We start from the raw sequence: 20,618 nt of genomic DNA on the forward strand, positions 1-20,618 counted from the left end.
TTGTCCAGTTGTTTGGTCAAATACTGGCCTAATTGTAACTGTGAAGGTATCTTGTTGATCAAATTAGCATCTACAATCAGTTTGTATTAAGCAAAGAAGTTTACCCTCAAAATTGCAGTGGGCCTCATCTAATCAGGCAAGGGTTTTAAGATTGATAACTAAGGGTTCCAGAGAACAGAAGGAATTTTGCCTTCTCCCCTGCTTCGTAAATTTATAGCCCAAGGAATTAGGACTCAAGATTTCAAGGTCATTCTTAGAGGAATTTCCAGCCTCAGGCCTGTCCTACAGAATTCAGATGAGCCAGCTCCACAATCACTTGAGCCAATTCCTTATACTACTGTATATATAGAAATATCCTGTTGATTCTGTTTCTCTGGAGAATGCTGACTGATACATTCACAAAGAAGAGAAGCCTTTTTTTTTTCTTCATTTCACCACACTAATGAAATTCCTGGAAATATGAAGCTAACCATAGGGAAGAATGAAATGGATCCTGATTAAATATGATATTATCATGACATGATAAAAACCCAACTCTAGGAAGAGAGTACTTATGAACAAAAAGAACTGTATTTTAATAGATAAATATCAACTAGTAATTATCAACTGAACTTATTTAATATATATTTGCTATACCCACACATTTGCATATTTGCATCTATATTTTGACCTGAAAAGAGGAAGCAATAATTTTCTTTTTAATTGAATATATTAGGCCAATTAATTCTTTATTAAACTTTTCCCTTCTCAATGCTATATTCATGGAGGGCTATAAAAAATAAAGCACAAGTAACAGAATTGTTGCATCTTACAGAGGGCCTATAAAGGGCCAGGTACTTTGTATTATCACTTTATTGCAGTATAACTAACCACTATATTCACAAACATAGGCATTATTATCTTTATTTAACAGTCCAATATTAAATAAACACACAAAATTAGTAGTGGAGCCAAGATTTCAATGCCAGTCTGTCCAATTCCAAAGCCCACAATTTTTCCAGGATTCCATGCTTTCTTTTATAGCAAGAGTTTTTTTTTTTTTTCTTATCATCTTTATAGACCCCCTGGTTGTAGTGTATCTGTGGTAGTGGAGCCACTGATGGAAAATAGAATTGCCATTATCTCAAACACCCAGGCTAGGGATCTTCCACTACTCTCTTCCTCACCAGTAACTATTACTGTCTCACCCCTTCCTTCTGCCCCCATTTCATCATTGGTACGTTTAAATTCCTACAGCACAAGTATTTTTAAAACCCTGTAAAGTGCCTGCAATTCAGCCTCGAAGCTGAGTAATTGAGCTCATGTTCATTCTTACAGAATTGCTGAAAGTAGAAATGTACTCTCTTTACTGTACTTAGAGGGATCTTGGAGGGTTCATCTTCCATTTCATATCTCCAAATTTTTATATCTACATTTTCTTTCCATTTTACTGTCAAAATATTAACTTAGACTCTTGTCTTACTATTGCTTAAATATATCCCCATATAGTCTTTACACCTGCAATCTCTCATTCTTTTTTCCCTCTTAAAAACATCCTATGCTTCACTATCATATAAACCTTCCAACAATACAGGTCAGATCATTCCACCCTAATGCCCATGCTATCCAGTTTTCCCCACTGCCTATTAACTCATACCACTATGCCTTAAAATTGCTTCTTTTTTTCTTTCTTTCTTTTTTTTTTTTTTTTTGCAGAGAAGGTAGAAGTAAAAATAAAATCAGAACCCCTTTTATATGATCACAAATCCAAATTTATATTGTACACATGGAAAGATTCATGCTGTCAACAATAAATATGACAATACGTGGTGGAAAATTTTCATTACAGACACATCATGTTTTGTTACAGACACACCATGTATAACTCAGCAAAACCAAGTTGTACTAATTCATTTCATCTACTTATGGCATAACTTTGTAAGTTGTTTTCCACCCTCCAAGATCCCTCTAAGTACAGTAAAGAGAGTGCATGTTTACTTTCAGCAATTCTGTAAGAATGAACAGGAGCTTCATTGCTCAGCTTAGAGGCTGAATTGCAGGCACTTTACAGGGTTTTAAAAATACTCGTGCTCTAAGAATTCAAATGTACCAACGATGACAAGAAAGGCTGGGCCCTCATCCTTTGCTTGGGAGGCAATCTTGAGTAGGAAGAATTACTGCTAAATGAGTACCCAATGTTCCTACAGTAACTGAGCTATGACGGGTGTTAGTAGAGGGTTTTCACAGAGCATTTGCTTATCTAGGGCTAAGAAAATAACACCATTCTGATATTTATGTTTATAAAACCAGTGACTGTGCATCTTCAGAAGTACTTCTGCTATTTAATTTTTCAAATACATTGCTTGGACCGACAATTTCTCTTTGGAAAACCTCTCTTCCTTCAGCCACATTTATATGTCATCTTTTCTCTAATTGGAAACACAACGAAGTCAAGCAAGTAACTCTTTAACTTCAATCAAATAACAAAGATAGTAACATACCATAATTTAATTTCACTACATTTATGATCTGGCCTTAAATTCCACAGTTCATCCCAAATGTAGCTTATATAATGGTGTAAAATTTGAGATAATTCACAATAAAAAAATCCTAAAAGCGGCTATGGAAAAAAATTTTAAATTTACCCTTCTAAACTTAATTTCAAATTAGAAAAATAATCCTACTGCTTTGTTCATATAAGATAATTAACGAAAATATTGTTGACATAATGAATTTCAGTATTTCTTAATACTTTACTGAGATATTTCTACTTTTCTCAAAATTATAGACCGGTGCAAGAACGAAATTCAAAATAAGATTAAAACTAATATCCTAAAGCACAACATTTGAATGTAATTAATGGCATTGAAATATATATCTGACTATGATTAAAAGGGGAAATGTTAGATTATATATATGATAACAGGAAAAAAATTTTTAATATCCAGGGAACTACACTAGACAGTGAACCCTAAGTTAAACCATGGACTTTAATTAATAATACATTTATAAAAATGTGCTATGATAAATTGTAACAAATGTTCCACAGCAATGCATGGTGTTGGTGGTGAGACAATATATGGGAATACAGTATTTTATTCATGATTGTACTATAAAACCACAACTTCTCTAAAAAAAAATCTAATAGCTGTTGCACATCTATTCTTATTAAAACTTCCTACAGTTAAGGAAAACACTGTAAAATCTAATAAAACTTTCATTTATCATTATAACATAAAAAAACAGAGGATGAGACTATTTTGCTATAACTGATAGTTTTAGAAAAACAATGTCTCTTTCATTTAGCAATGTAGATATTGCTAATTTCCTGAACAGCCGCTCTGATGTTTGTAATTATGCAAAGTAATTAAGGTATCAATGTTCATTTATTTTGGAATTTTCCACCAATCCTTTCACATCATTCCCTTTGGCTATCATCTTTTCAATCAATAGCATTTATTCACCCAATAAATAGGATTCATTCATTTGATCATTCATACACAATGATTTTTTCCCCAAGGTTCACTGCTTGTGCAGTGCAGCATCATAGATTTTTAAAAAATTTTGTTACCATATATACAATCCAACATTTCCCTTTTTAATCATACATATATATATATATTTCAATGCTGTTAATTGCATTCACAATGTTGTGCTACCATCACCGTCAGCCACCACCAAAATACTTCCATCATTCCAAACAGGAACTCTGTACATTTTAAACCTTAACTTCCCATTCTCTATCGCCACCCCATACCCTGGTAACCTACACATTGATTTTTAAAAGCTGCTGTAAGGAGAACTTTTAAGAAATTTGTGATGTACTTGAGAAGACAAAAAATAAATTGAGTACACACTGATTACTACTGTCAGGCCCACTGACCTGGACACTTCATTTCTTTGAAAGGAATTTTTCTCCTGCTTCTGCCCCAACCTTGGTTCCTGGGAACTCCTGAAAATATAGTCCAACCTTGCCATGGGCTCCATAGTCATTCCCCCAGAAGTCTTCCTACCTTTTATATGCTTGGCCTAGTGTTAGGCATTAGAGACAGAGCAGTGAACAGGATAGACCAGGTCCATAATTTCAAGTAGCTTACGTCGTAGTGGCGAAGAGAGGAAAGAAACAAGACAAACAAGATAATGACTTTTTTTTAAACAAACAATTGTCAGTAAAAACTCTTTAAGAATATAACGTTTCAGCTGAGACTTGAAAGATGAGAATAAGCCAGCAACTGTGAAACCGAGTTTTGCAAAATGTTCCAGGCAGAAGAGCCAGCAAGTATAATCACAGAAAATTGTATCGACACATGAATTATGAACAATACATATGACCCAGGGCCATTATGAGTACCTTGAACAGGAAGTACCACAGTGAGGAAAGAGAGACAAGGGCAGGCTACATTAAATCAGAAATTCAAACTGGGCCTTGAAGAAAGGATTGGAAACTGGTGGAGATACATGCTATGATAAATTGTAACAAATGTTCCACAGAAAAGGGAAAGAGGAGAATTGGTGATTTGGGAAGAAGTGCACAAGCAATTCTAGAAGAATAGGAGAGTTTGGGGGGAAAGAAGTAGAGGTAACTTTTTAAAATGTACATTGAGGATGAAGCTTTAAAATCTTGGAGAACAGTCAGAGGGTGTTCCAGTTTGCTAATGCTGCCATTATGCAAAATACCAGAAGTGGATTGGCTTTTATAAAGGGAATTTATTAAGTTACAAATTTACAGTCCTACAGCCATAAAAGTGTCCAAACCAAGGCATAAAAATGAGTATACCTTCACTGGAGATAGGCCGTTGTTGTCCAGAAAACCTCTGTTAGCTCGGAAGGCACGCGGCTGGCATCTGCTTGCTCCCAGGTTGTGTTTCAAAATGGCGTTCTCCCCTAACGTCAGGGGTCCACAACTCCAAGCGTCTCTGAGGTAAGCCAGCAATCGTCTTGGTCTGGCCAGCATTTTTAAAGGACTCCAGTAAACTAATCAAGACCCACACAGAGTGGGCAGGGCCATAACTCCATGGAAATAATCTAATCAAAAGTTTCACCTATAGTTGGGTGAGTCACATCTCCATGGAAACAACCTAATCCCAATATCCCACAATATTGGATTAAAGATCATGGCTTTTTGTGGGGGATATAATATATCCAAAACAGCACAGAGGGATTTGGACATTTTCCTGTAGTAATATTAAATGCCCCAGCTATCAAGGATGCTAGTGGTTAATTACATTGTTTTGGTTTGATTTTGGTAGTTGATTGTTTGTTGGAGATGGGTGTTGGTTTCTTGTATCTTAGCAAGGAATGATATTATTATAAATGGGATTCATGAAGATAGCAGGATAAACTGAAGAATGGAGACAGTGACGTGAAAGTTGAGGAGACCAGAATGATTACTGTTATTGAGTGAGGACAACACACTGGGACCTGGAGGAGAGAAGTCCTCTGGAAATGGAAAAGATAGAAATGGAGGATTGAGACAATTTGAAAAAAGTTAACTACAACAATGAACTTGATCACATGGTTAAAGAAGATAATCTGTATAAAAGCAAAGATACTGACTCAATTTAGAATTAGGGAGCTAGTGTCTTACTTATAGTATGTAGATAACAATATTTTATTAAGCATCAAGATTTAATCTTCAAATTGCCACTGACCTCATGAATTTATGCCCTACCAAGTAAGTCAGTTCATTCTTAGTGGGATTCAGGTTTGCTACCTGAGAATTGTGAAAAACAATTTGGGGAGGAAAGAAGAGATTTGATATTAGAAAATGTGTTTTCTGCTTTCAAGTCCTCCAACAGACAGACATGAGTAATTAAGGAAGACAGTTCTCATGGTATATGGGAGCCATTCACTGGAGCTGCACATGACCTCTAGGGCAGGTGCAGGTACACAGCAGGTTCTGGCAGAGCTACCCCCGTCTACATTATTAATCATTCCCAAGGTAAAGAGAGGAAAACATGGGCTCTCAGAAATTAGGTGATTTACCCAAAATTAAATACCGGAGTCAGAATTTAAACCAAACCTTTGCCTCAAAAAGTATCTCTTTCTATAGCCATTTCCCATTACCTATTCACAGATATTGGCGCCTTAGAAATCAAAGAAAAAGTTCCCAAGTAAATAGGAAATGTGAAAGGAAAATATAGAACTTTTATATGCACAAACTTTACTTTGTTTCCTGATAACTTTTCTTGTTCCATAAAAATTTGTTAGAAAGGTAACAAACTCATTGCTGATCATTTGGTAAATGCATATACTCTCCCTTCATGTTTGATACTCATGGCTGTAGGTATTTTCACTTCTCCATTGCAAACAATGACTTTGGGTTCCATTGGCAAAGTGTTTTCTAAGTTGTATGCCTACTAAAGCAGCAAGTGCAAGGCATTGAGAAGATTACTATACTCTCTTCCCCACTTTTCTCCCCCACCCCTCCCAATTATTTTCACAAAATACAAATTCTTATAGAGAATTCTGAGGGGACTTTACAAGATCCAACAGACACTTGAATGAACGCGGAGAATGTGATGGGGAAAGAAGTTTCAACAATGCCTGAAATTAAATTTGCTAGCCAGGTGGGGACTGGGAGCAGTTTGACTTAGTGAAATAAAAGAAATGACATTTCTTACATCCTGTGTTATACAGTAGAAGTCATGTCCACTGCATCTACTTATATAAAAGAAACAGAATTTAAAAAATCACACAGCACACCACCTGGAGATTACAATGGTTGGCATTTGGATGTGCATCATTCTGGTCCTTATTTCTCTGCATGTACATATAATTTTTAATTGGTTTATGCTGTATACACTGTTTTTTAATCTCTATATTTCTCTATTTACATCATATTGGGAGTACATTTCCATGCCAATAAAATATTTCAAAGGATACAAAATATTAAATTTATGAGTATACCACAATATATTAAAGAGAAACTTATTTTTAAATACTATGCTGTTTTCTTGGAGAAAACAAGAAAATATGGAAATATTGACTTTCCCATTATTTCTCACATCAAAACTTGCCTCTTCAATTACCTGTGGATTTGGCTGAGATTTAGTTACAAGAATCTGGATCATGAAGATGATGGAGATATTGGACATCCAAAGACGCATGGATAGAAAGGAAAGAAAGGCTGTTAGAAAAGGGAGAAAAAAAACATGAGAGGAGAATAGCAACTGTCTATTGAGGTTCTAAAAAAATATATTTATGCTATATCATTGTTCTAGTTTGCTAATGCTGCGGAATGCAAAACACCAGAGATGGATTGGCTTTTATAAAAAGGGGGGTTATATGGCTACACAGTTACAGTCTTAAGGCCATAAAGTATCCAAGGTAACACATCAGTAATCGGGTGCCTTCACTGGAGGATGGCCAATGGCATCTGGAAAACCTCTGTTAGCTGGAAAGGCACGTGGCTGGCATCTGCTCCAAAGTTCTGGTTTCAAAATGGCTTTCTCCCAGGACGTTCCTCTCTAGCAGCTTGCTCCTCTTCAAAACATCACTCACAGCTGCACTGAGCTCCTTCTCTTTGAGTCAGCTCATTTATATGGCTCCACTGATCAAGGCCCACCCTGAATGGGTGGGGCCATGCCTCCAAGGGAACATCTCATCAGAATCATCACCCACAGCTGGGTGGGGCACATTCCAAGCAAATCTAATCAGCACCAAAACGTCTGCCCCACAAGACTACATCAAAGATAATGGCATTTGGGGGACACAATACATTCAAACTGGCACAATCATTTAATTTCCCACTGTATTGCTGCAGGTATTATCTACATTTTTATAAATGAGAAAATAAGGCACAAATTTATTGAATTGTCCAAGGTTGCTTACTAAGTGTTAGAACCAAAATCCAAACTGAAGTCTCCCTGATTTCAAAGTCTAGGGCATTTTGTTTCAAGTTTTTGGTTTGTTTTTCTTTTTCTTTTTCTTTTTCTTTTTTAATACATATAACTTGAAACAAGTCTAACCAATTCCGGCAGTTTGCATGGGGCAAAACTTTATCTAATAATTATAGCATTCATTCTGCTCTAAAATATGTAAGGAATGGCAAAAGAAGTTCAAGCTCTGGGAAAACTTTTCCTAGTGAGCTAGTGAGACAACTGTGAGTTTTACTCTTGTCCAGGTAAATACTAAACTCACAAACCTTTTTAAGCCTGCTTTATATACAGATAGAAATTTCATTTTCCTGTTGCCAAAGCCCTTTCCCACCAGTTAAGCTGTTTGTAAATAAGAACAAAGTTAAAAAGAAGCCATTACTCATCGACTTTTCTCATCACTTATTACTCCTTTTCACTCATGTTTGCAAAAACAAAATATATGATGTCTAGTATATAAAACACACAGGTCTTCAGAGGTGCAAATTTGATCTTTATTTTCTAACAATTTTCAATCTAAGTTAATATATACATAGCTAACTTTTATGTGTTTCTTAGAAAAATACTACAAGTCAGGGAAGTCTTGAAATAGGAAAATTTCAGTTCCTGTTCCTATTCTGAGGTTACATTTCAGCATCCCTATACGAAAGCGTGATGACGCATCAAAACTGTGTTTCATCCAGGCACTCCGCTGGGGTGTTTACAAAGCTAGCAGCCATCATATCACACTAAGGAATACTCTCTGAGAAACATCTGCCCTCCTTCAACAAATATGCAACCAATGCTGCTCCCTCATTAGTAGAGAAACTAAGCTTCCTTTGTTTTGGAGGAATGAAGGACATAGTGGTAGAATTAAGATGTGTTTCAAACTCTTAAGTGGCCCTGGATATATTTGGTTCACAGTATAAGGCACTACCTGTTTTTCCCTCTATGTCTGTGATGGGTACAGCTGAGAATTGCAAAATTCAGTCTCTGGTTAACGTGACAAAAATGTTTTAAGTGTTACCGGACTAAGGCGGTAGATTCTTTTGCCTGATGCATTCAAATGACCAATTCCTGAGACACTGGGGTTTCAAAGAGAGAAAGAGTTTTATTGCTAGGCAGGAAGCAGGAGAAAAGATAGCCTATCAGCCCTAAATCTGTCTCTCTGAACTGCAGTAATTCTGATAGTTTTATAGCATCAAAAGATGGACAGGTTTTAGGATAATGAGCACAATGGCCCCAGATTATGTAATTAGAAGTGATCTAATTATTGAGCATGTGCAGACTGATTAATGCTTAATCACAGAACGTATATAAGAAAATGGCAGCCTTTATATGATGAGAGGCATGATTTTTAGTGTTATAATGAGGTATAGGTGATTTGTAGGTTAAAATCCAAGCTGCACATGTCAGGCGGGCCCATTTTGGTTAGATCCAGCTTCCGTTATTGAGATAATTTGGACTTGGCGTGGGTTAGTTCCGGGCTGACCCAAGACCCTTCATTAATAAACTTTAGGGGCTGTCTTTAATGATCATAAGACTTTAAGTCGAAAAACTGGATAAATGGATGTAAGTGAAGGTTAGTCACAAGGGTTTTACAATCACAAGGGCACAAGATAAAGACTATACAATCATTATCAGAGAACAAGGCAGCTGAGTTACATTTAAGAGATTTCAGGTATTTCCCTCTGTCTAATAAACCAGAAAGTAAAAAGGAATATCCATGTAATGATTCAGTAATCATAATCAGTCCTTAAATTCTAACTTCTTGGTTAACATAAGTTTGTGGACAAACAAGGAAAATTACATATGTAAAAACATTATTAACTGTCTCTTCAGAGAAATTAGAAGATATGTCACTTACTGTGAGATTATGTCCTTAATTATTGGTGTTAAAATGTGCTCCAGATTTTTGTTTGTTTGTTTGTTGATGATCAGTTTGGAAGGTGGTTTCCTGCTCCATGACATCCAAAAGTCTAGAAACAGTGGTTTAGAACCTTATTCAGAAGGGTTAGAAAGGCTTGCTCTTTTTAAACCCTTCCTAACAGTACAAAAGTTTACAAAAAATATAAATGAGTATGATCACCAAGAAGGAAGACCTTACTGGACTGGAAGGATCAAGAGTTGTTTTTCTGTATAATAGTGTGAAAAATAATTATCCAAAATTTTCCCTTTCTTCAGTTAAGACAACTTACCAAATAACATCTCCTTATCACCTGTATTGAGAGCAAGTAGACATATTTTTCATAGAACATATGTACAAATACACACAATCATTCTCCACTTTCACACATTTCCCCTCCAAACCTTTCTCCAACAGTAGCCAAAGCGGTCACTTAAGGACACAAATCTTTCTTGTCACTTCCTTCAATGACTCTCCATTTCCTTTGGGTGCCACCATCCTCTTTACCAAGCTTCCAAAGTACCTAGCCCCCAGCCTAACTCAGGTCGATGTCAGGTATTTCTCTTTACTCCAGGCCTAAAAGGATTTTTTTCAGTTTTAAGTGTTTCCCATTCTCTTTCCTGTCTAGCCACTCACGCATACCCATTCCTTCCCCTACATCTCTGCCTTGCTACCACCTACTTAGCCTTCAATTTTCTACTTAAAGATTACTTCCTCCTAAAACATTTTACTGGACCAACACCTCCCCCTCAAAAACCAAATTGAGCTTCTCTCCTTTCCCTGCCTCTATACCTGCAGTTCTCCATCTTAAAATTTCTAATCATGTATTCAATGCCAGCATTCCCTACTCATTTTGTTTACTGGACTGTAAGCTCTGGGAGGGTCAGAACTGTCTATTTTGTGTTCTGTTGTATAACCATTGTCTGAAGTGATGCTTACATATGTTAATAATTAGTATTCAATAATTATTTTCAAATGAATGAATTCACTCTGCTTATCCTTCTAAATCCTTTACTATTGTTATTTTTTTCTTGCTATTAATCTCAAAATTTATCTCAGTTAATTCAAAAGACAATGTGATGAATCAACATCCCAATTTTGAAGGCTCCACTGTTCTGTATCTAATATAAGATAACTGTGCTATCTTCTTTTTCGTGCTTCTAGAGCTTCTCCTTCATGCTTCTAAAATTTTGCTTCACTCATTATGATTGACTTATTTTTTTTTAAGGTGAGGCATAATATTTGAATTCTGGGACATAATTAACATAACCAGTATGCTGTTGTTTCCCATACTGAGGTTCTAGAAAGAACTTTGAAAAAAACTCTGCAACATACCTCAGCTTGTATAATTGATGACAGCAGGATTTCTTAGTCATTTCTGTAGGGTGTGCCACAGTGAAATGATTGAAAGTACAGTAAACAGAAGAAGAGTTTTATCAAATGATTGCTATGGAGGAAGCCACAATAGTAAACAGATCAGCCTCCTCCTCAGCCATAAAAAAAGAGAATCAGGTGGTTGTGTTGAGCAATGCTTGCTGAAGCCAAGAAGCAAAGTCACGAACACTTCCAGGCCCTGCAAATCAAAAAAATGCAGTTTGTGTGAACAAACTCTGGGAAAGTTTTCCAATTATATACTTGTATTTAAACATGTTTGCAAACATCATTTAAACAAATGATGATGTTCAGAACTATGACTCTGAAATAACAACAGTGAAAGAAGGGGAGGGACAGGTTAAAAAAAAACGAAAAACCTGCTCCAATTCACAAGAATCTTATACTTTTAGTGAGGACAATGATCTTAGAGATCATGCAAGGAAACTCTGAGTTTACAGGTGAGAAACTGATACGTGGATTATGCACTGATTTGCATTCACTCATGCATGATTTTTATGTGGATCTTAGGATATCAAAAAGTTGTAATAAATTTTATGCAGCATTTATCATCTTCTTTAAATTAGGAGTCTTCCCAAATTCCTTGATACTTTTAATAGTCATGTGCTCATAATCCTAGAGTTATGTTTGAACAAACTGTCTCCTTGTTATCTCATAAGGAAAATTGAAGTTCTGTCAGTTTTTCCTGCTCAATTTTTCCTAAGTTATTTTTTCTTTCTTTTCTATTTCTAAAGCCACACTCTAACTCTTCATAACTTTCCAATTGGAGGACTGTAATAAACTCCTAACCAGTTTCTTTTTAATTCAGGCTGTAGAGAGTGGACAGAGCAGTATGAATAATTTTCTCAAGCATCATTTCCATCATTTTACATTTTTATCCTATCATTCAAAACGTTAAATCATTCCCTGTTGTCACTGTTAGTTACTTGAGATATGAAGAAAAATAAGATATTGTGCCAGTTTGAATGTATTATGTCCCCCAAACGCCATTATCTTTGATTCAGTCTTATGGGGCAGACATTTTAGTGCTGATTAGATTGGAATTCTTTGAGTGTTTCCATGGAATGTGCCCCACTCAGCTGTAGGTGATAACTCTGATTAGATATTTCCATGGAGGCATGGCCCCAGCCATTCAGGGTGGGCCTTGATCAGTGGAGACATATAAATGAGCTGACAGGCAGAGGGAACTCAGTGCATCTGTGACTGATGTTTTGAAGAGGAGCTACAGCGAAGAGGGACACTTTGAAGAAAGCACAGGAGCTGCAGATGAGAGACAGTTTGAACATGGCCGTTGAAAGCAGATTCTTGCTCTGGAGAAGCTGAGAGAGGACAAACATCCCAAGTGCAACTAAGAGTGACATTTTTGAGGAACTACAGCCTAGAGAGGAACATCCTCGGAGAAAGCCATTTTGAAACCAGAATTTTGGAGCAGACACCAGCCACGTGCCTTCCCAGTTAACAGAGGTTTTCTGGACACCATTGGCCATCCTCCAGTGAAGGTACCCGATTGCTGATGTGTTACCTTGGACACTTTACGGCCTTAAGACTGTAACTGTGTAACCAAATAAACCCCCTTTTATAAGAGCCAATCCATCTCTGGTGTTTTGCATTCCAGCAGCATTAGCAAACTAGAACAGATTTAGTCCCTTACTCTCAAAAACCTCACATAGTAGTGACATATAAAAACACAAATATGAAGTAAAATGACTGCATAGGAATAGAAACTCACCCTGTAATCAGGAAAGCCCTAAGATAGGATTCCTAGATCCTGTAAAGTTTGGGGAATTGGGTAAGGAGAAGGAGACACCTGAATTCCATCAACAGGCAAAGATGAGCAAAAATTATGGAAGGCATGAAACAGGTAGATACATAGATTATTATGATAATTATAGTGGTTACTACCATCATTATAAAGGCCCACAACAGAAAACACTACCTCAGTTCCAAGCTACTTTCTGTTCTCTGTGTACTGAATTCTAACTCTGCCCAAGACTGAATCTCCACCGGCATGCCCACACCTTGGCACCTCTGTTCCTTCTCTCTGGGATAGGTTTCTGCATCTATGTACCTCAGGTCCTTTCTCCCAGGCTCTTTACCTGGCCGGCTTGCTTCCTTAGACTTTTGCTTCTTGCCTGCTCTTTCTTGATTATATTGGTCTCCCAGGGTTTTGGATTTCTTTTGTCTCCTGAGAATTGTTCCACCAGCCTATGCTCATCTCAACACGCAGGCCTGGGTACATCATGTGACTCCTGTTGACTACCTGCCTCTTCCCCTCTACCCCAGATTAAAGGATTAACTTAGTCTCTCTCTCTTCCATTTTATTCACTTTAATTTTCCGTCTTGCAATTATTATCTGGTAATTTTCTCATATATTTGTTTATCTGTTTGTTATCTGTTTATTTTCTGACTCCTTCCACAGAATGTAAGGTCCATAAGGTTTCAGTCCTCATCTGTTTTGTTTGCTATGGAACCCACAATGCCTAAAACCATTGTTGGAACATAGTTAGTGATTAATAAACATTAGATTAATGAATGAATGAACAAATTATGAATGAATGAATAGTAGAATATTTCTACTAAGCTAGCTGACTCCCTGACCACATTTCCTTGCACTCCAATCTCATATTGCTGCTAAACCCCTCTGTTTTCAGCAGACCCATAAACTCTCAAGACCTGCCCTACTGGTTGCTGCACAAGTCCCTAGATCCGCGTGAACCCACAATCCAGTTTCAGCCATTATCTTCCCCATCCCAGCCTTAATTCAAACAGTAGATTCTCATTATTTGTGGTTGGGGCCATTTTAAAGGGAAAGAAAGAAAGAAGGAAGGAAAGAAGAAAGAAAGAAAGAAAGAAGAGAGAAGAAAGAAAGAGAGGAAGAAGAAAGAAAGAAAGAAAGAGAGGAAGAAAGAAAGGAAATAGGAAGGAAGGAAGAAAGAAGAAGGAAGGAAGAAGAAGAAGGAAGGAAGAAAGAAGGAAGTAGAAGAAAGGAAGTAGAAGAAAGAAGAAGAAAGGAAGGAAGAAGGAAAGAAAGAAAGGAAGAAAGAGAGAAAGAAAGGAGTTAGGAAGGAAGGAAGGAAGTTAGGAAGGAAGGTAGGAAGTTAGGAAGGAAGGAAGGAAGGGAGAGAGAGGAAAGGAAGGAAGGAAGGAAGGAAGGAGGGAGGGAAGGAAGGAGGGAAAGAAGAAAGGAAGGAGGGAAGGAAGGAAGGAAGGAAGGAAGGGAGAGAGGGAAGGGAAGGAAGAAAGGAAGAAAGGAAAGATGACACTACTGCAATCGAGACATTTGTTTATGGTTTGATGGTTTGAGAGCTCAAACAAGAAGGCCTTGCTCAATCTCAGCTGGGAAGGTATACTTCAGGCTACTCAAATTTTCACCACTCTGTGCATGTCTGCAAATGACCATGAAAGCACCCTGAGTATTGATTTGGGGATTACAAATAAATTTTAGTGAGTAGACAAATTTGCAAATATGGACTTTATGAATAATAAGGATCAACTATTTTAATAATCAGCAATTTGACCCTCCCTTTTAGTCAACAACACTTAATTATAATCCTCCAACCAACTTACTAGTATTTTCCCTGTGCCTTAACACAGGTCCCACCAATTGTTCCTTCCTCCTCATTTCAAAGAAACAATTGATGAAAGCCTGTGTGCTGAACTATAGGATAAGGATTTATTTCCAACTCCCCTACTCTCAAAGTGTTCTCTAATCACGTTTAAATCAGAATAACCTATAACTGCTTTATCAATTTATTCAAATTGTATCATATTACAATGTTTACAGTTGGTTTTAACTTTTTCATGTCACTGATAACTTTTGAATTAAACTTGATTAGTTTAGTTAAACTTTTTAACTAACATCGATTATAATTTTTTCATGTTACGGAATATTTGTCTTTATTTTTCCAAGCTATACTGCAAGTGTTTTAAACCAGAGATTATCTTTTATGTCTTTATTACCCTAATATTTATTTTCCCTCATGCCTTGTCCTCAGGAGATTAAAAAAAAATAATAAGGACTTTAAAATAAAAATGATTCCCAATTATTACTGACATTTGTTGTTGTGACTATTCAGAGTGGCTTAATTTCACCACATATAAAGTTTCTTCCCCTCTTTGCCTTAATAACTTTTTTATGTATCACCACAATCTCATCTCCTCACCTTCCAAGACACTGAACTCCTTAAAGCCAGAAACCTGCCTCATTCATCTATGAGCCCTGAATAGCTAACACATTGTTTGTCATATAGCAGATGTTCAAGAAATATTCACTAAAAACATAAATAAATTAACCATGTTTGCAAAGTTGTTGTGGAGCACAGTTCAGCTCTTTCACACCACCAAAAGCTTAGAATGTGACCCTGAAGTGTTGGTTCCATTGCTTTGGCTTCCATGAAGTTTTCACTTCTCCACTGCTCCACAATCAGGTGCAGATGGGTTTGCTTGTGGGCCCCATGCGTCAATAACAACATACAAAGGATCCAACATTCTTCTCAGCTTCCTTTCATTTGTTCTCATGGAATGTGCATTATTTCCCCAATAGGAAGAATATTAGATTCATAATATAGTAGGTGCTTTTTCAATTTATCTGGTTTATAGTCTTGCAATTTTTTTTCCTATATTGTGAGATCAAGGCAAAAAGAACCATAGACTTAGAAGTGGTTGCAAGTTTGCTGAAAAGTGAGAAATGGTCTGAACGATACTGAACAGGACATCAAAGCTGGGGCGCAGAACTAAGGAACAAGGGAACAAAAGACGGACTCATTTCCATCATATAAAAGGCAGAAAATGAGAGCTAGGTAAGCCACAAAGTCAGCGAGGGATTAGCAACATCTTTTACTTGAAGTTGAGCCAGAAAACTATTAACCTAAGGCTCATTATGTTTTCCTTGATTTGGTTCCAGAGTCTGAAGCAAAGCCAAGACTTTTCATGGGGTCCGACTATAAGGATGGGAGAAAGGCAGTGAGAAGGAGATAGGCAGGCCGTTATCCTCCTATGTATGCCCTCTGGTTTCACCCATCATACTAATTCAATCCATCTGTTTGCACTCATTTGCTTAAATTCTCTCTTCCACTGTGCATACATCTATATGCCCCTATACTCCTTTTCTTGCCAGCCGATACCAGCTTCTTATCCTCACAAATTCCCATTTGATTAGAATTTAGTTATAGTTATGTTATAAGCTGTCCCAAGTCAGCATTTTATCACTGAAATTGAATAAAATTTTTTCTAATTATAGAAGCACAGAAATTTATTAATCTCACTCTGGTTTCCTTACAGTGCTACAATCTTTCATACAAGCTGCCAGTCCTCCAGTTCATTGAATATTAGGATCTTGACTGTGTAGATGACTCCAGTTTTAATTTCTGTAAGGGGTTATTTTGTGTAATAGGAAAGTCACTTTTCCAGAATTTAGCTAAACATAGTTATTTTTAGTTATTTTCTATTATACTTTTATTTTTCATGTTGACTCATACTTTGTCTCTCTCTCTCTTTTTTTTTTTTTTTTTTTTTGTTCATTCCTTCCCTGCAGAGAATTTTGGCCCATTATTCATTGAGGAGCTATAAATTATTTATCTTGGAATATTTTGAAAGTTCTGTGGTTCAAAAAGATTTCAGTAGTAAGACCATTTTCGTCACTGTGAGACAATCCCTTAATGAAAGCAGCATTAGTCTCCACATTGCTAACCTCTCCCCACTCCTTATTTTCTTCTTGAAAAAAAAAAGTGAAAATTCCAAGACTATATTCAAGGTTACCACAGACCTCCTACTTTTTCTTTTTGTGAAAAATTCATTTATATATTCAATAAGCCTTATTCAAATCTTTATTACATACTAGTTACCAAGGGAGGTTCAAAAGCAAAGATGACAACAATTCTTTTCCAAAAGTCTAAAAATAAGTAAGAGTTAAAAAAAAATACCCCTTCCCCCAACACACACAGAAACTATGAAACCAAAGCACTACTAATAATTATGACAATAATGAAAACAATAATAATAAATATTACTATGGAGTTTTACCATTTACAAGGGAGATTCTCATATTTGATCCTTTCAATGACCCTGTGAGGTGGAGGCTAATATCATCCCCATTTTACAGATGAAAAAACAAAATACAAAAAGGTGATATGACTTTTCCAAACTCCCTTACTCATAAGTGGAATTTGAAATCAGTCTTCTAACTTCAAAGCCTATTGCTTACCATCCTGCCTCTCAGCAATGAAAAAATTGAGTGCTGACTGCCTTAAATTACCCATAATACCTAACATTAGTATTAGTGAATGAGAGAATAGCATATACAAAGTGCCAAAACAGTGCATAGCACAGAATAAATGTTCTATTCATGTTAGTTATTGATATTTTGATTTTTTTTCCTAAGTGCTACAAGAAGGGAGGAGTGCTTCAAAGAAAAGTGACACACTTTGGATGAGGAGTGAGGATGAGATTTGTAACTGGAAAAGGGAGAGAATATTCCTATGTGGAGAATAACAAAACTGAAGCCCTAATGTCAGGCAGAGGCGCGTCTTATGCAGGACAGTGGAAAGCTTTCCAGTTTCATGATGAACTGTAAAGAAAGATCTTCTGAATAGATAATTTGGGGTCAAATATTAGAGTGTTGAATGTCCCTGAATGTTCAACCAAGGAATTTTATTTTATACATAATGGTGAACCTCTGGAAAACTTTATGCCGGAAGTGGCAAGATCAAATCAAGGCTTTAGAAAGATTTTTAGTGTGCCTAGAAGCAGAAAGACCGGCTAAGAAGGTGCTATAGTAATTTAGGCATTGAATGATGACCATCTGGATTTAAGGATGACAATAGGAGGGAGAAGAAAGGAACAAATGTTAGAGAATTTTAGAAAAAATAAGCAGTAGAATTTGGCAGCTGAATAAAATAAAACAGAAAAGGGAGTCAAAGAACACACTGAGACTTACAACTTGGTGAAGGGACTAATTAGAACAAAAACAGATGGCACTGAAGCTACTCTGGTAGAGAGTGGAAAAGAAAATCTAAATAATGTCCATTATGAAGCTAGTAGTATTGGACATGGCCCCTAGAACATTCTTTTTTTTTTTTTTTAAGTTTTCAAACCTTTCCAAAATGCATATATGTTCCTAAATCTCTCCATGGATATCTCTGGGTTGAAGACAAGAATATTATCTTGGGCACTTTATAACATTATAACTACCCTTCTACTGACAAGAATAGTACACAGCAGATTGACAATGTTCTACTTGAAATAAATAACCTCTCAAAAACATTTTATTCATTAATTAGCTATACCTTTAGTCACAATACCAATTGTTTCTTTCTTCTTATTTCAAAGTGAACAATTCCTGAAAGTCAATTTCTCATTACCACGTTTTTGCTGTATCCCAGTTTGTTTTCTGCACAGAATTATAGTTCTCATTCTATCTTCAAGGCTCCTGGACTGAAGAGATTATACAGCCTATAGGAGCTACAGAATGGGCACTTATTCTACACCAGTGGTGCTCAAATGCTGTGGTCACGGGAACCCTTTACACTCTTAAAAATTATTGATGATGCAAAAGAGCTTATGATTATGTGGGTTATAGTTATTGACATCTACTACATTAGACATTAAAACAGATATGTTTAAAATAATTATTCATTTAAAAATAATAAATCTGTTATATGACAAAATTAATAATATATTTTTAGGAAAAATGACTATATTCTCTAATACTACCCCCCAAAAAAAATTTAGGGAGAAGAATGGCATTAACAGACATGTTTGCAAATCCTTTTAATGTATTTTTAAGGTATTCTCATACCTGCTTCTACCTCAAGTCCATTGCAATATATTGTTTCAGCTGAACCATATGAAGAAAATTCAACCTCACAGATATATGCTGTTGGTAAAAGAGGGGTATTTTAATAGCCTTTCAGAAAACTATGTATATTCTTCTTTGATACCACCAAAGCTCAAGAAGTGATAGTTTCTTACAGATAACTTGAAAGAATCTGAAACCTTATCAGTAACTTTTGTATTCTTTTATGTTAGAATTCATTGGTCTGACTTGCACATTGAACGACTTTTTTATCCTTGCACAACTGTTCTAGTTTGCTAATGCTGCGGAATGCAAAACACCAGAGATGGATTGGCTTTTATAAAAAGGGGGTTTATTTGGCTATACAGTTACAGTCTTAAGGCCATAAAGCATCCAAGGTAACACATCAGTAATCAGGTACCTTCACTGGAGGATGGCAAATTGCGTCCAGAAAACCTCTGTTAGCTGGGAAGGCACGTGGCTGGCATCTGCTCCAAAGTTCTGGTTTCAAAATGGCTTTCTCCCAGGACATTCCCCTCTAGCAAGCTTGCTCCTCTTCAAAAGGTCACTCACAGCTGCCCTCCCTTTCCTCTCCTTGAGCCAGCTCATTTATATGGCTCCACTGATCAAGGCCCACCTCCAATGGGTGGGGCCACGCCTCCATGGAAACATCCCATCAGTTATCGTCCACAGTTGGGTGGGGCGTGTCTCCATGCAAACAACTTATTCCAAACATTCCAACTTAATTCCCACTATTATGTCTGCCCCACAAGATTGCATCAAAGAATATGGCTTTTTCTGGGGGACATAATACATTCAAACCGGCACAATGACTAAAGCATAATGTATTTCTCATATAGAAAATACTAGTTCATTGATTTAAGTAGAAATGTCACATTTCATTACATACAATGAAAAATTACATTTGTGATAGTAATATCACCACCATTATCATAAGAAAAGACTTTAAGTATTTGGAAGTTGTCAAACTCACAGTAGTAGATATAAGCTTTCCAAATTTATAATTTTCATGTGAAAATTCAAATTTTATTTTTGGCAACAAATGCTGTTCACTGTTTTCCTTAAAGTTACAGGCTTACCCCATTCCTTTGTGAGAAAAGGCCTGCCAAGTACTCAAGTCCAAATAACCATAGTTTGCCTGTTAGTTATTTTTTCAATTAAAAATGGTATTTCATGAAAAATGCAGCTAATTTAGCTCCCAAGTAAAACTATCACATGAGTGTTTTTCCTTAAGAGAAAGCATCATACTGCAATGGGCAGCAGATATGGTTCAATGTGCTCTTACCTTTTCGTCGCACAGAATATTTAAAAGACGTGTATTCAAGAGTTGTTAAATGGTGGAGAATGAGAAAATGATCACTAGTACTAGTATAAATGCTGGTAGTGAAGAGTAAGACTACTAGTACAACTACCAGAAATGGTTAAATAACGACTACTGGGCAAATAATAAGTTCATATTATTATGAAAATATTTGGCTTTTTGGACCTCCCTGATAAGATCTTGGGCACTCCCTGAAATCTGTGTACCACATTGTAAAAACTGCTGCTCTAGAGTATTCTGATAATAGCTAAAGGTTAATGGGCCCTCCCTATGTGCCAGACACCAAGTTACTTTAACCCTGTATTTGACATCTTTTTTACCCCAGTGAGAAATGAATGTGCCCCAAATGTG

The 20,618-nt window shown here is 36.4% G+C and overlaps 1 protein-coding gene across 1 annotated transcript in view; it reads right to left on the reverse strand.

Moving 5' to 3' along the window:
* Window positions 1–11,094, reverse strand: part of PLA2G4A (phospholipase A2 group IVA) — a 174,063-nt gene extending 162,969 nt beyond the window's left edge. Inside the window, exon 1 of the mRNA XM_037825146.1 lies at window positions 11,077–11,094. The gene's annotated coding sequence lies outside the window, so the exon portion shown is untranslated. The remainder of the gene's footprint in view (window positions 1–11,076) is intronic.
* Window positions 11,095–20,618: the final 9,524 nt, after the last annotated feature.

Source organism: Choloepus didactylus, chromosome 2 (assembly GCF_015220235.1).
Source record: "Choloepus didactylus isolate mChoDid1 chromosome 2, mChoDid1.pri, whole genome shotgun sequence".
Taxonomy (NCBI): domain Eukaryota; kingdom Metazoa; phylum Chordata; class Mammalia; order Pilosa; family Megalonychidae; genus Choloepus; species Choloepus didactylus.